Raw genomic sequence first — 12,124 nt, 5'->3', positions numbered from 1 at the left:
GCAGTAGTTCATTTTCTCTTATTCTCAGACTGCAGACTGTGGCAGGGCAAGGACTGTAGTTTTGTTCTCTGTCTGTACAGTGCCAATAATTACTTCTATTGCTACAGAATTATGCCCTTCACAATAAACAACTGTACTACAAATAATAATCCCAGCCATCACAATGGTAATACTTAGGGGTGTCAAATACAGAAGGTCTAATCCTGTACTGCTCAACGAGCTTCACTCACCACTGGAAACCGCCTGCAAAGAAAGAAACTGGGAGGACTGACATAGCTATGGATGTGTGAGAAGCGTTCAGCGAGCAGGAGCAGAGGGCTCAAGGTAGTGAACACATTATTTCCAGCACTATTTAAATTATAGTTTCATATTAGTAGTAGGTTCAAAATACAGTGTCAATCTCTTCTCTACGGGTACAGAACAGAGCCAGCCTTTCCGTTCCCCTCCGTTGACTTGGTCACCACCAGTGCTAACAGCTTCGCAACCTCCGTTAAAGGGAGCAGCACATGAGGCAGCCCGGAGCAGCCTCCATTCCCGGAGAGCTTCCAGACTCTTCTGTTTGGCTTGAACAAGCATTGCCATCTGATGGTGCAGCCTTGGTACTGCACAGCAGCTCCCTGTCGGGGGAAACTTGACATTAAATCAAGTGGTTTTTTTCTCAAATAAAGTGCCTATGACTAAACACCAGATTTACTTTTTTCTGGCACCATTTCATGACGTTTTCTCATGACAAAAATCCTGTTTTCATGAACTAAACGGTGCAAGCAGCTGGAAAGAGATTGCTTTAATGTTTACAACATTTAAAACCCTTTTAAACCCTGATCACTGTGTTTCTAGCTTTTCCTTGGAGACAGAATGCTGGAAATTTTTGCTCTGCTTTTGCTTTTTCCTTCTGCGGTGTTTCTCATATCCATTCAGACGAGCACAGATGGTAGGCAGTGAAACCTCTCTTGAGTGCATGTACAGTGGTTTAGGATGGCTGGCATTTACGAGTGCCATGTTATTTTTTTTTTTGAGGCGGCAGCGTGTCTTGTGCTTGGACAGACACTCCTTATAAAGACCTCAATAATGTATTTCAGCTGTCAAGAGTGATAGTTTCATTCTCCGTTATGCACTTCTGACGACTGCTTTGTACAACTGTGTTTCAGCTTCACCACTGTAAAGTTGATTTTCCAACCTGCCAGGCTTACTGTTTGGCACTGGAAGTCCGGCCTTCCATTCAGAACTCTGCTTCTGCTTACAGGTCAGTTATTGTCAAAAGGGACATACTAATGATCTTGGTGCTACAGAAACAGACATGCTGCAGATCTTGGTGAAACAGAGCCAGATTGAAATAGCATTGGATTTGAAACGTAGAAAAGGGAAAAGATTGATTACTACTGGTTTATTTTAGGAAGAGAAAAATGAGTAGCTTGCAATTCTACATCATATTCTGTCCCACGATATCAAAGTGCTTTAATAACTGATTATCTTCACAGCCTGTCCTATGACTGAGGCAACTCTAACATACTGCATTTCTCTGAAAGTAACAGCAAAGACCAGGCAAATTGCAGCACATAGCTTTTCACTTCCTTGATTTAAAAAATCATGCTCAGAGCTTTGTACCTTACCAGTTTGCTCCTGCAAAGAAATGAGGTATTGAGATTTTTTTCTCCACTAGCCTGGAAAACATTATTAATTAGTTCATGCAGAATTCCACACTGCTAGGAAGATTTAACCTAGTAAGTCTAAAACCAATGCATCTATATTTCTTTATGGTAGTGCAGATGCACATATGCAAAACCCACATTCCTTTGAAAACTGGAACATACCTCAGTCACTTGACCCTTTGAAAACAGGACCCTGAAGTTTACTATCCTTTGTCATGCATGGATGTACTATAAGAGCTCTCACTGTTTTAATTTGTCACCTGGAAAGTATCTTCTCGTCTTTCTAAAAAGATACTACATTTAGACTGGAACAGTGCTATCTGTGAGTTCTGGACATCTGCTCACATCTTACTTGGCATGCTGTACTGTGTTCTTGTACTTTCCAGAGACTGAAAACAGAGGTGTAGGACTTCTGTTCTCATTCATATGGGCAAAGTCACATTCATATGTGACTTAAGTGGAGCTAGGAACCAAATCTGTTCAACAAACTTTTTGCCTCGGCCTACTCCAGCATGGTTCTGTGTATAGAAGTATTTTCTCTAAAGCACAATAGCTCTACTAGATCATGGCTGTTCTCTTGCTTAATTTCGTAAGTTGTTCCCCACTACTTATCTCATTTCATCACTGAATGCATGACTTCTCCCTCAGGTTTTCTGTTTCACAGAGACTAGACTTCAATGGTCAGCACAGGCAATGAGTAGTACAACTGAAACAATGCAAGACAGGGAAAACAGACTGAGCACCTACTGGCATGTGAATGGGCTCTGAATACTGTGTTTCAGTACATTGACTCCAGCCTCCCATACAAAAAAAAAAAAAAAAAGCATCTTCATTATGGCCTGTACTTAAAAACGCCAATGTTTTCTTCCACCATTACTCTGTAATATAGCTGTTGCAGCATGCTGCAAACTGAACTTTCCTTTTGCCAGAGGTCATGCACAGCATCTCACGTGAAGATAGGCACAAAACAGGGAGTCAGCTGAATTTATAAGCAATCTCACTCATAAATTCTTAGCCTTAATTAATAACAAAGAACCCTGCCATTAAAGTTAATGAAATTTCAGAGCCATTTATTGATTTGAACTTCCACATGCTTTTTTCTCTGTAAGCACTAAGAACTTGAACTTCCAAGATTTTAGCCCTACTGATCTGTAGCTACACTTCCCTAACAACACTGCAGAAAAGACTCCCTGTTGAGAATACAGTTAATTTGAATTTATTATTTTGTACCCTTCTAACAGGGGTTTCAGGCAAGGAAACTACAGCTCATAGTTCATAAACCTCAAGCAGTATTACAGAAGAAAAGAAAAAATAGATGATATATCTTTTCCACTATATTGAATTATTTCATTGCTGTTATTCTTTCTCACTAATAAAATGTGAGTGAAACATAGGTTGTGAATGATACAGATCTGTATGAGTTATCTGCTTGCACCGTTATCATTAGCCATACCAGCATCTTTATCCCTTTTGGTGGAATCTGTGAGTGTAACGTTTTCTCCCTCCACCTTGATTTTTCATCTTGGTTTTAGCCTTCGTGAAAATAAACAACAGTGTCAGTTTGCAGTGAATTTTCTCAACTAGTCCTAGTCTAAAAAGGAATGAACTATAGTTTATGAATTGGACTATCCTGATGTGTCCTAGACCATAGACCAGCCCCAGCTGCAGGCACTTCATGTCAGTTGCTGAACAGGATGGAATAGGCATGAAACACCACTTTCTGCAGGGAAACGGTTAACTTTTGGTCGACAAGGATAGCTTAAGCAGACAGGTATTCTGCATGGTAAAGAAAAGCACATAGGATTAACATGAAAGGTTGTTCCTAAATGTTATAAATTCCGAATCAATTTTTAGTTTTATATGATTTACTTACGGTGTTAATAAAAGGCAAGTAAACAGCGCTGCGTGCGCAGGGAGTCAGGACTGCTCTAACACGCACACGTGTTACATCGGGCGGCTGGTTTTTATGTTCCTAAGCTGATACATATTCATCACTACTTCTGAGAAAGGCAGGGTTATTACAATTAGTTTCTTGGGCTGAAGGCTCGCAGTCTTCCTCCCAGGCTTTGTCCTCCGGTCGTCCTCTCAGTTTCCTTTTCCTTATTTGGTAATCTCTTGGCTGGATGTCAGAGACTTGTGTAGCGTCCAGTGCGATAGTTAACAGTCATTTTGAAACTCCTTTGTTCTCCTGTCCCCTGGATCCAGGTCCCAATATTTGCCTTTTAAACCCTCTATTGACACAAATTGCTGGACCATTGACACGAATTGCTGCACCATTTCTTACACTAAAGTCAGCTTGCCACGGTGAAAGCAGTTCCAAATCTCTGTGCTGATTTGTACCCACAGGCACGGTGCTGCTACATCCTATCCTGGTTGTCTCGGGCACAAACAGACCAGTGTTCTGCGCTGGAGTCTCAAGTCTTCCCATGTATTAAAAGGACATTCTTTCTGATAGGTGCATGAAAGCAACAATCATCACCTCAATGCTGAACACAGATATTGTTATCTATATGTTACTCTGTCTTTACCCTGAAGGGACTTCTTTTCTCTTTTTCAGTGCTCATGAGGGTAGTTTTCACCTACACTCCTTTCCAGATTTCCCAATGACCCAGCTGACAGCTGCCATCATGTGACAGCGTCTTCTCAGACTTTGGCCTTCTGAGCCACTTTCTGTTCCATCACCTTGTCTCTCATTTGAGATCAGAGATCTGGCTTCCTTCACCTTTCTGGCGATATAATACACATTCAATGAGTTTCCAGATGGTCTGTGGCCAGGCAGACACCACACATCGCTGCCTCAACAGGTCTGGTTCTCATCAACCCAGAAAAATTAACAGGCTGCCGGATGTATTAGCCCCACTAGAAGTGTGTGTGTGCACATGCACATGCTTCTGCCATGCTTTGGCGTCAGCTCTGCAGTTGTAGTGCTCTGGCCCTGCTCACACCGTGGCAGCATCTGGCCCTAGTGGGAGACTTCCTTCAGTGCCACAGCACTTCTGATCCTAGTCTCTCCCTCTAATCATTCATACTTGCTCTTTTAAAAAAGTGGTTGGAGAAACCATTGCAAACTTGTCACCAAAAGTGATAGATTTTGCTTGAGATGGATGATCTATCAGCCAAATATCCCCTGTCGAGTTAGTGTGCACTGGAAAAAAGACAACTTGTCTATGTTCCGAGGTAACAGGATGGCATCCCTTTAGGCTGGCATCCCTTTTTGCTCTCTCTAGTCAAAGCTGATTCTCCCATGGGCAGCACTGAGCAGTCTTGAATACCTCTTCCACCACAAAATTTCTGTCCAGTGCTATGGACTCTACAAGCCTCACCCCATCATTACTTTAGATGCTAGCTCGTACACTTTGCCAAGTTTTGTAAGTTGTTTCTAGGGGCAGAAGAACTGCAAGGAACCAAGTGTTTCTGTGATATCTGCAAGGCCATGGTGTTATGTTTGTACCAACACTTTTCAACTAGAAAATAAGTGTGTCACAGAGACAATGGCACCACATGCAGTGCCAAGGTTCTGCTGTACCATGAGGCAGTGTGTCTTGGGAGCCACTGCGTCTCCCCTGATCGTCAGCATCTTGTCTCAGGGGATAAGGGCACCTATCCACCTAAGTGTGGAACTTATGAGGAGCAGAGAAAAAATGGTACTCACAGTGGGAAGATACCACCTCCGTAAAAAGGAAGAGGTCCTGGCTAAGCACCAGTGCTGAGTTCCCAGCTCAGCTGGAGACATCTTATGTGGAGGATCTTGGCTGTCTCGGTGGCTCTCACTGTGTGCCACAGGATCTGGGAGCCAGTTCAGACACCTCCAATACACGCAGAGAAGCGGGGGCCTACGGCTCCTGCTGAGCTTGAGCTGCACCCATGCATGTTTTCCTTTTCTTCAAGCACTGGTTGCTATCCTGTTTCCTTATAAAAAGCATACAGCAACATTTTGTCTCCTTCAAGAACAGGAAAGAGACTCTGAGACAGTTTTTTGCTCGTTGTTCAGATCTCCCTCAGCCAGCACACACATAAACGTCTCTCTTACTATTTCCTTGGAGTCGCATTAAGAAAGTGCTTCTCCGGCTGGATCCTTGGTATCCTTGTTGCCTTCTACATGTGTTCATGCTACTTTCCTCAGACTCACAGAAACAAGTACAACCAGCAACACCTGCCTTTGTTATCAGGCTCCTAGGGTGGCAGGGCCATACCTAGCAATGTGCTAGGGTTTGGTTATGGCTTCCTGTTAGGTTATCTCTCAGAAACATCCCTGAACAGTGAACACTAAATCAACAGACAGAGATGGACCTTCTAGCATCCCTAGTCCAGTTATGGATGGAAGGAGCAGGAGGGCAAGGTAATGCAGGAATGGCCAGGCTCACATTCTCTCCTAAACAGTACCTCTGACTGCTACGGTTGGAGGTGGACCTTGGGCCAGATACGACCCTTGGCTGTCTTCTTGCCTGTGTTCTGAAACCAACTGGGAACCAGTGTGCCTGGATACTGGAGGCTGAGCAAACTGAAACATATTTTCTAGTGGTCTAAAGCACGATTCTGTCATTGCTGTCTACACTGGTTTCTCCCTGTCTTCACACATGTGGTATTTTGGATATCGGCTTTGTGTTGTGTGATGAACAGGTGCTGGCAACTGTACTAGCACATTTGCAAAGCGAGGGCTGGGGTTTAGCCTACGCAACCCATTCATATCTGTGTGAGTCATGAAACTAAATTCTCAAGCAGTCTTAAAAATTATCCTTCTCATTTTAACCCTACATGTGTACTCATACACAGATTAATTTACAATTTTTACAATAGGTTGTTTGATCAGAACAGAAGCATATAAGGTCAAAGCAAAGTTGCTCAGCATGCATCTCAAGTAAGATTGATGACAGTGCCTTTTCTGTATGCGCCACCACCTGCAAGATCCAGTTGCAGACTAGATCACTCGCATACTAGAGGCTGTATAAAGAAAGCACTAAATGCGCATACATGTATAATACTGTTATTATCAGAGGAAATGTTTTTGCTACTACTGCCATAGGTAAAGTGAGCCTACTTGTAGCAATGAAGGGAAATTTTAAGATAAAATCTGACTTCGGAATAGGATTTTATAGCTATTTAATAAGTAATTAATGGAAAAGGATTTTGAGCTACTGTTTATTTATCCTATCATAATCGAATGGACTTTATAGCAATTTAAAGTATAGGTTTCTTTCTACCCACCTCTCACTCACATTTTTAAAGTCATACCGTCTTGCAATGGTGTCCTAGCTGTATGGGTTGAACTGTTGGTGCTAATTTTCCAGAATTGACCTAGTATGGACTTGGCATGTCCCTTCTCTATTTTCTTCTGTACTGTCTGAAATTGTATCACCAAAGAAACAGCAAGTTAGAGTGAAAGGAAATTTACAGAAAAGCAGTCCTTGTATTGTTGAGTTAAATACTTCCTTTTCCCATTTTCTTTCATTTCTCTCTCAAACTGTGTAAGTTCCCAAAGTAATCAGCCAGCTTTTCATATGCTAAAAATTTCCTCTGTGACCCAGAATAAAGTTTTTTCTTTGGTTTTCTTTACTTTCCCACCTACATCACAAGGCAGTTGTGCTGATTAACTAATGTTTATTTAGAATTTAGAAGCTGTGGCAAACTATAAAGACTATGAATAAAATCAATTTTTAAAATGTAATAGTTATCAGTCATTTTAAATGGGTTTATTGCCTGTACTTTTAGCATGGAACTGAATACAAAGAACAACAGGGGATAACTTTATAAACAGTCACTCAGACTCATTTGTTGGCCAAGTTTTTCAAAGGCTTAGACAAAAGGAGTATTTTGTGAATATCACGCTGCATTTCTGCATCATGCTTTATAGTATGTATCTCAGTAACAGAAGAGTTTCAGGTCAGACCTTCCTTACACTGCCAATAAAGCTGGAAAAGTCAACTACTCTTTCTTCTGTACCTTTATGGAGAGAAATACTTTTAATTGTGCTGATAAACATTTGAGATTATCTAGAAATTCTGAGTTGAATCATGTAAAGTCAAAAGTACCAAGAAAACCACCTAAGTTAGATCTTCACAGCTGAACCTCTGTGACACTGCTCATGTAACTCACCCAAAAAACAGAATCTGAGAAACCTGAACAGATTGTACTTTGAAACACAGCAGTATTACCAGGTATTTAAGCCAGCAACTAAATCCACAAGGCTGTTAATGGGAGATTTATCCCAGCAATCTAAGCTAGGATCAGGGTATGAGAACAGTTTGGCCTTTTATACCAAGTGTTCTTCCTCTGGCAGTCTTGAATTTTGCAGACTCACAGTTTAAATGTAAAAAAGCAATCTTTTTTCCGTTTGATTATTACATTGACAAATTGTATCATGTAATCACAACAAAATGCCACATTATGTCAGTGTTGATACGTATTATGTATTTCTTTGAAGTAAACTGTGAAAAATGATAAGTACACTTTGATTACCTTCCAAGCTTAGTATTGAGTGCACTGAAATCTCTACATGTTTTTAGCAGTTTGGGTTTTTTAATTTTGTTGACATAGACTTGGAGTGATTACTTAAAAGACTTAGTTTATACATTTTACAAAATGAGAAGTGATAGCAAATGTAATATTCAAGTAGCACATTCTTTGCTCTGCTTGCCTGGTAGAATCCTGTGGATAAGTAGCAAATACAGAGGTTTAAAAATTACAGTTCAGTATTTGTATTTCAGAGGCATTCCTTTCCAGGATCTGCTGTCTGCATGTTAAGTGCTTTGTCACCCTACAGAAAACTGCAACGGTACTCACTCTCACAAGAGCCAGTCTCACACTAAAATGCTGACAGTGTTCATATTTCCAGAAGAGGGCAGTAGGCAAGCACGGCACAGGAAAATCCCTTCCCACTGGATTTTAGTCAGTATCAACCTTACAGTTCAATTTTGCTTACTAATCATAGGGGAATTCACACCAATTGTCAGAGTAATTTAATGCATAATATCAAATTAATCCCATTTTACAGATACTATGCCAAGAAATTACTTTTTTGCCAGTGTGTGCTCATAGTTATGTAAGTTTAAACGTAAGTTTACGCCTTCTTGTATTTTTCACCTGTGTTCCAAGACGTGAAGTGCTTTGCTGTCACAGTCGCAAATAAATATTCTGGGATACTGCCCCAGCACAGGAAATCCATGTAGGTGAAATGAAGCATTTTCTGAAGCAAAGAAAGCAAAAGATTGTCTAGCTAGAAATCAGCCTGGTGATTGCCCATGTGGTATTCTTCTCTGCCTGCACATGCTACTGCAGTTCCTCCTGATCCACCTCCTGCAGCAGTCAGGACTAGCTTCAGTCATCCCCTTCACACTGCTCCGGCCCTAAACACCATGGCCTCACAAGATGGAGAGTCTCTGCACCACTGCCTTGTGAGGGATCTCGTGACTTGCTGGATTTTATCCTCTGCCCACTCAGCCAGCATGAAACTTCCGCAGATGTGAGACTTTTGCACAAAGAAAAATTTTTCTCAGCAAAGTGGGATCTAAAGCTGCCTTTCCCACATGGACACTCACTTCAGGAAAAAAAGGTCTTTGTGAAGGAGTTTCACTCTTGCTATTTTTTTGGCTGTCATTTGCACCTACAAGAGGCAACCTTCATAACAAAATACCTGAGGATTTCTCATTGGTCTTATTTTCAAAATAGTTACATATTTGGGATTTTATGTACTGGGAGAAAAGTTTGTTTCAAAGAAGTTATGTAATGTGGATGCTTATAGTTCTAAATCATCTGTGAAACGTGTCTAGTTGAACATCATCTTTTCGCAAACAAGACTGTTTTCTTCTATACAGAAGTGAGCTGTTTCAGCAATGTTTAATCAGCCAGCACTGACCTGTCTTCTCAAATGCCACAAATTCATTTTCAATAAATGTTTAACTACTGATTTCTAGGGAGAGCCTACTTTTAATCTTAGAGTGATTTTACAGTTGCCACACAGCAGGGTTGCTGTAGGGCTGTGTATGTGTTTTAGGAGGTTAAAATTTTTTGTCTGTATTCCAAATGTCTTTTAACACTTGTGTTATGTCCTTTTTCATTCTGCTTCTGTCATCTTTCTGCATTGTCCTAAGATACGTGAAAATACTGACAAAGAGGAAAAAATTAAACTCATAGTATAACACTGGCTAAGACGGTGACCTTTTCTCTTAACAAATGCATGTCTGAGAATTGATCAGAATAATCTCAGGCTATACCTACACTGCAGTGTCGGGCTCCTACAGGGAAATTTAGCTAGATAGCATGGCTAGACAGCCAGTTGTCAGAGCAGGGAACTCACTGTGAGTTGCAGATTCTGCCCCAAAAGTTAGGTAAATATCAAGCAATTTACAGCATTAAGCTCTACATTCTTACAACTTGTCTGCCCTTGACCATTAGATCTTAGTCAAGTTTAACGTCAAATCAACCTTATACACTATAGTGGAATCCCAGAAATTACTGATGTATGTACATACTCTAAGGTCAGGGGTGTGGAAATCAGTTACTTTATAATGTATTGAGTTGCCTTGGCAGCAGAAGATTATTGACATGTGTATCTGCTAAAAATAACTATGTTACTTCCCTGCAGTGGAAAATGCACAGCTGGATGGACCAGTACAAAACCAGTATCCTTTCAAATGATTGCTACTTCAGTTCACAGCTTGCTTGTTTCTACCCAGCTTCCACAGTAGGAGTGGTGGAGTAAAACTCTTGTCCCACTGACCTCATCAACTCCAAAAGGGCATGGGTTTCAGCTCAGAACTTGAGCAGAGTATACTTAGCCCTGTGAGTAAGATGAAAGAGGTTAGTTTTCCTCCGGCATGAATACCAAAACCTTAGGTGGTGACCGTTTTGAACTGATCTTTGGCTATTTTACACTGAAGTACAGCTCTTACTGCAGGTTGCTGATATATTTGTCAGGGTCTTCACGATTAAGGTAAATCGTCCCAGATCAGCAGCTCTGGGATTTGTTATCATAACTCATATATTCCCAGGCTGTTCTAGCCTACTTGCTTCTACCCAGTTTAAGTGCAGTCATTCAAAATTTTATGGGATCTTTGCTGTTAATTGTTCTCAACTATTAAGAATGATTAGCTGCTATAGGTGGTTGCAAAGCATTGTTAACCCTTAAAGAAAGAGCTAATTTCAACATCATGTAAACTTTCCAAAATCCACCTGCCACTCCAAGAACATGACGGTGGTCTGGTTACCACTTGCCAAAGACTGAAATACCCCACTCAGAAGAGCATTACAGCTACTTATGTCTGGATCTTCAGGACTGTCTGTAATTCTGGACTTGGCTAAATCAGGCCAAAGTTGTGTGCAGTTGCAGAAGACATTTATGCATACCTTTGAAGTATGTGATGCATAGATATGCAATGTCCTTTACATGAAGAAAGAACATATATATGTGAAGATGAGCACATTTTAAAAGATTTTTGCCCTGCATTTGGCACCAGCTGGAACGATTTCAGTCTGCATTTGCAATTTTAGGATTTGACACTGTGCTTATCCAACTCATGGATACATTCTACTGAAAAGTAATCAAAATTTCTTGGATTTATCTCCTTGGATAATGCAAACTTTATGAGTAGTACCCATGTACTCCCCAAATGATGGGTAGTACAACAAATCTGCACTGTATAGATCACCCGTATCCAGATTTGTACTTGTCAAATTATTGTGTGAAAGAGTGTGTCTAGAGTCAGGTGTTGGGTGACCTTGGTTTCACTTACTAATGCCTAGATTTTTCTGATCAAACATGAGCAGCAAAACATACTGCTTGATTTTGCTGCACAATTGGGAAGGCTGGAGTAAAACCCAGTGAGATTCAGGAGGGAAGGGTCTGTGTTCCTAGGTGTGTTCTGCAGCAGTATTTGTATGAGGTGCATTAATTTCTAGCTTTTGGAGTGTGACTTGACCTACATGTTTCTATTGAAAAGGTTTGGAGAGTTTGTTATAAAAGTCTTGTTACGTCCAGCTGCCAGGGGCTGTTCCTTTGATGATTTTTTTATGGTGTTGGGTACGTTGGTGCACGTGTGGTCAGCATGGTCTCTTTAAAGAGAAGTAGTTAATACTTCACAGAATCGGTTACTAAATGTCTGTTTTTCTTGTACTGCTGAGTCAGGATGAGAGAGCTCCTGCGAGGCAGAATATTCTAACCTTGCTCTGTAGGTTGTGTGCAGTTCACCACAACCCACATGCCACAGTCAGAGTTTTGCAATGTAGTGGTGAAACGAAGCTGACTTCTGAAGTTTTGGGTGCGCTATCAGCAGCAGGAGCACTGATGTGAAACACCAAGAGCTACCAGGGCCCGTGTCCCGGTTCACTTCCCGTGCCATTCACATGCCAGGTGCCTCCAGCACTGGCTCCCCCTCAGGGCACGGGAATGAGCCGCGCTTTGCGCTTTGGTAAAAACACACCAAGGGTACTTGCGAGACTTCCCCGCCGCGGGTATTTCGGGGGGCCCAGGGGAAGGTGGG

General features: G+C 41.3%; 1 protein-coding gene across 3 annotated transcripts in view; it reads right to left on the bottom strand.

The window, feature by feature from the left end:
• The window catches only part of AOPEP (aminopeptidase O (putative)), a 234,689-nt gene extending 222,565 nt beyond the window's left edge, over nt 1–12,124 (bottom strand). For all 3 annotated transcript variants that reach the window (XM_080373211.1, XM_080373212.1, XM_080373213.1), the window contains exon 1: nt 1–12,124. This exon is cut by the window's left edge and continues 17,802 nt beyond it. The gene's annotated coding sequence lies outside the window, so the exon portion shown is untranslated.

Source organism: Falco punctatus (assembly GCF_963210335.1).
Source record: "Falco punctatus genome assembly, chromosome: Z".
NCBI classification, from domain to species: Eukaryota; Metazoa; Chordata; class Aves; order Falconiformes; family Falconidae; genus Falco; species Falco punctatus.
Note: the sequence above shows the minus strand (reverse complement) of the source record. Positions and strands in the feature narration are given on the sequence as shown.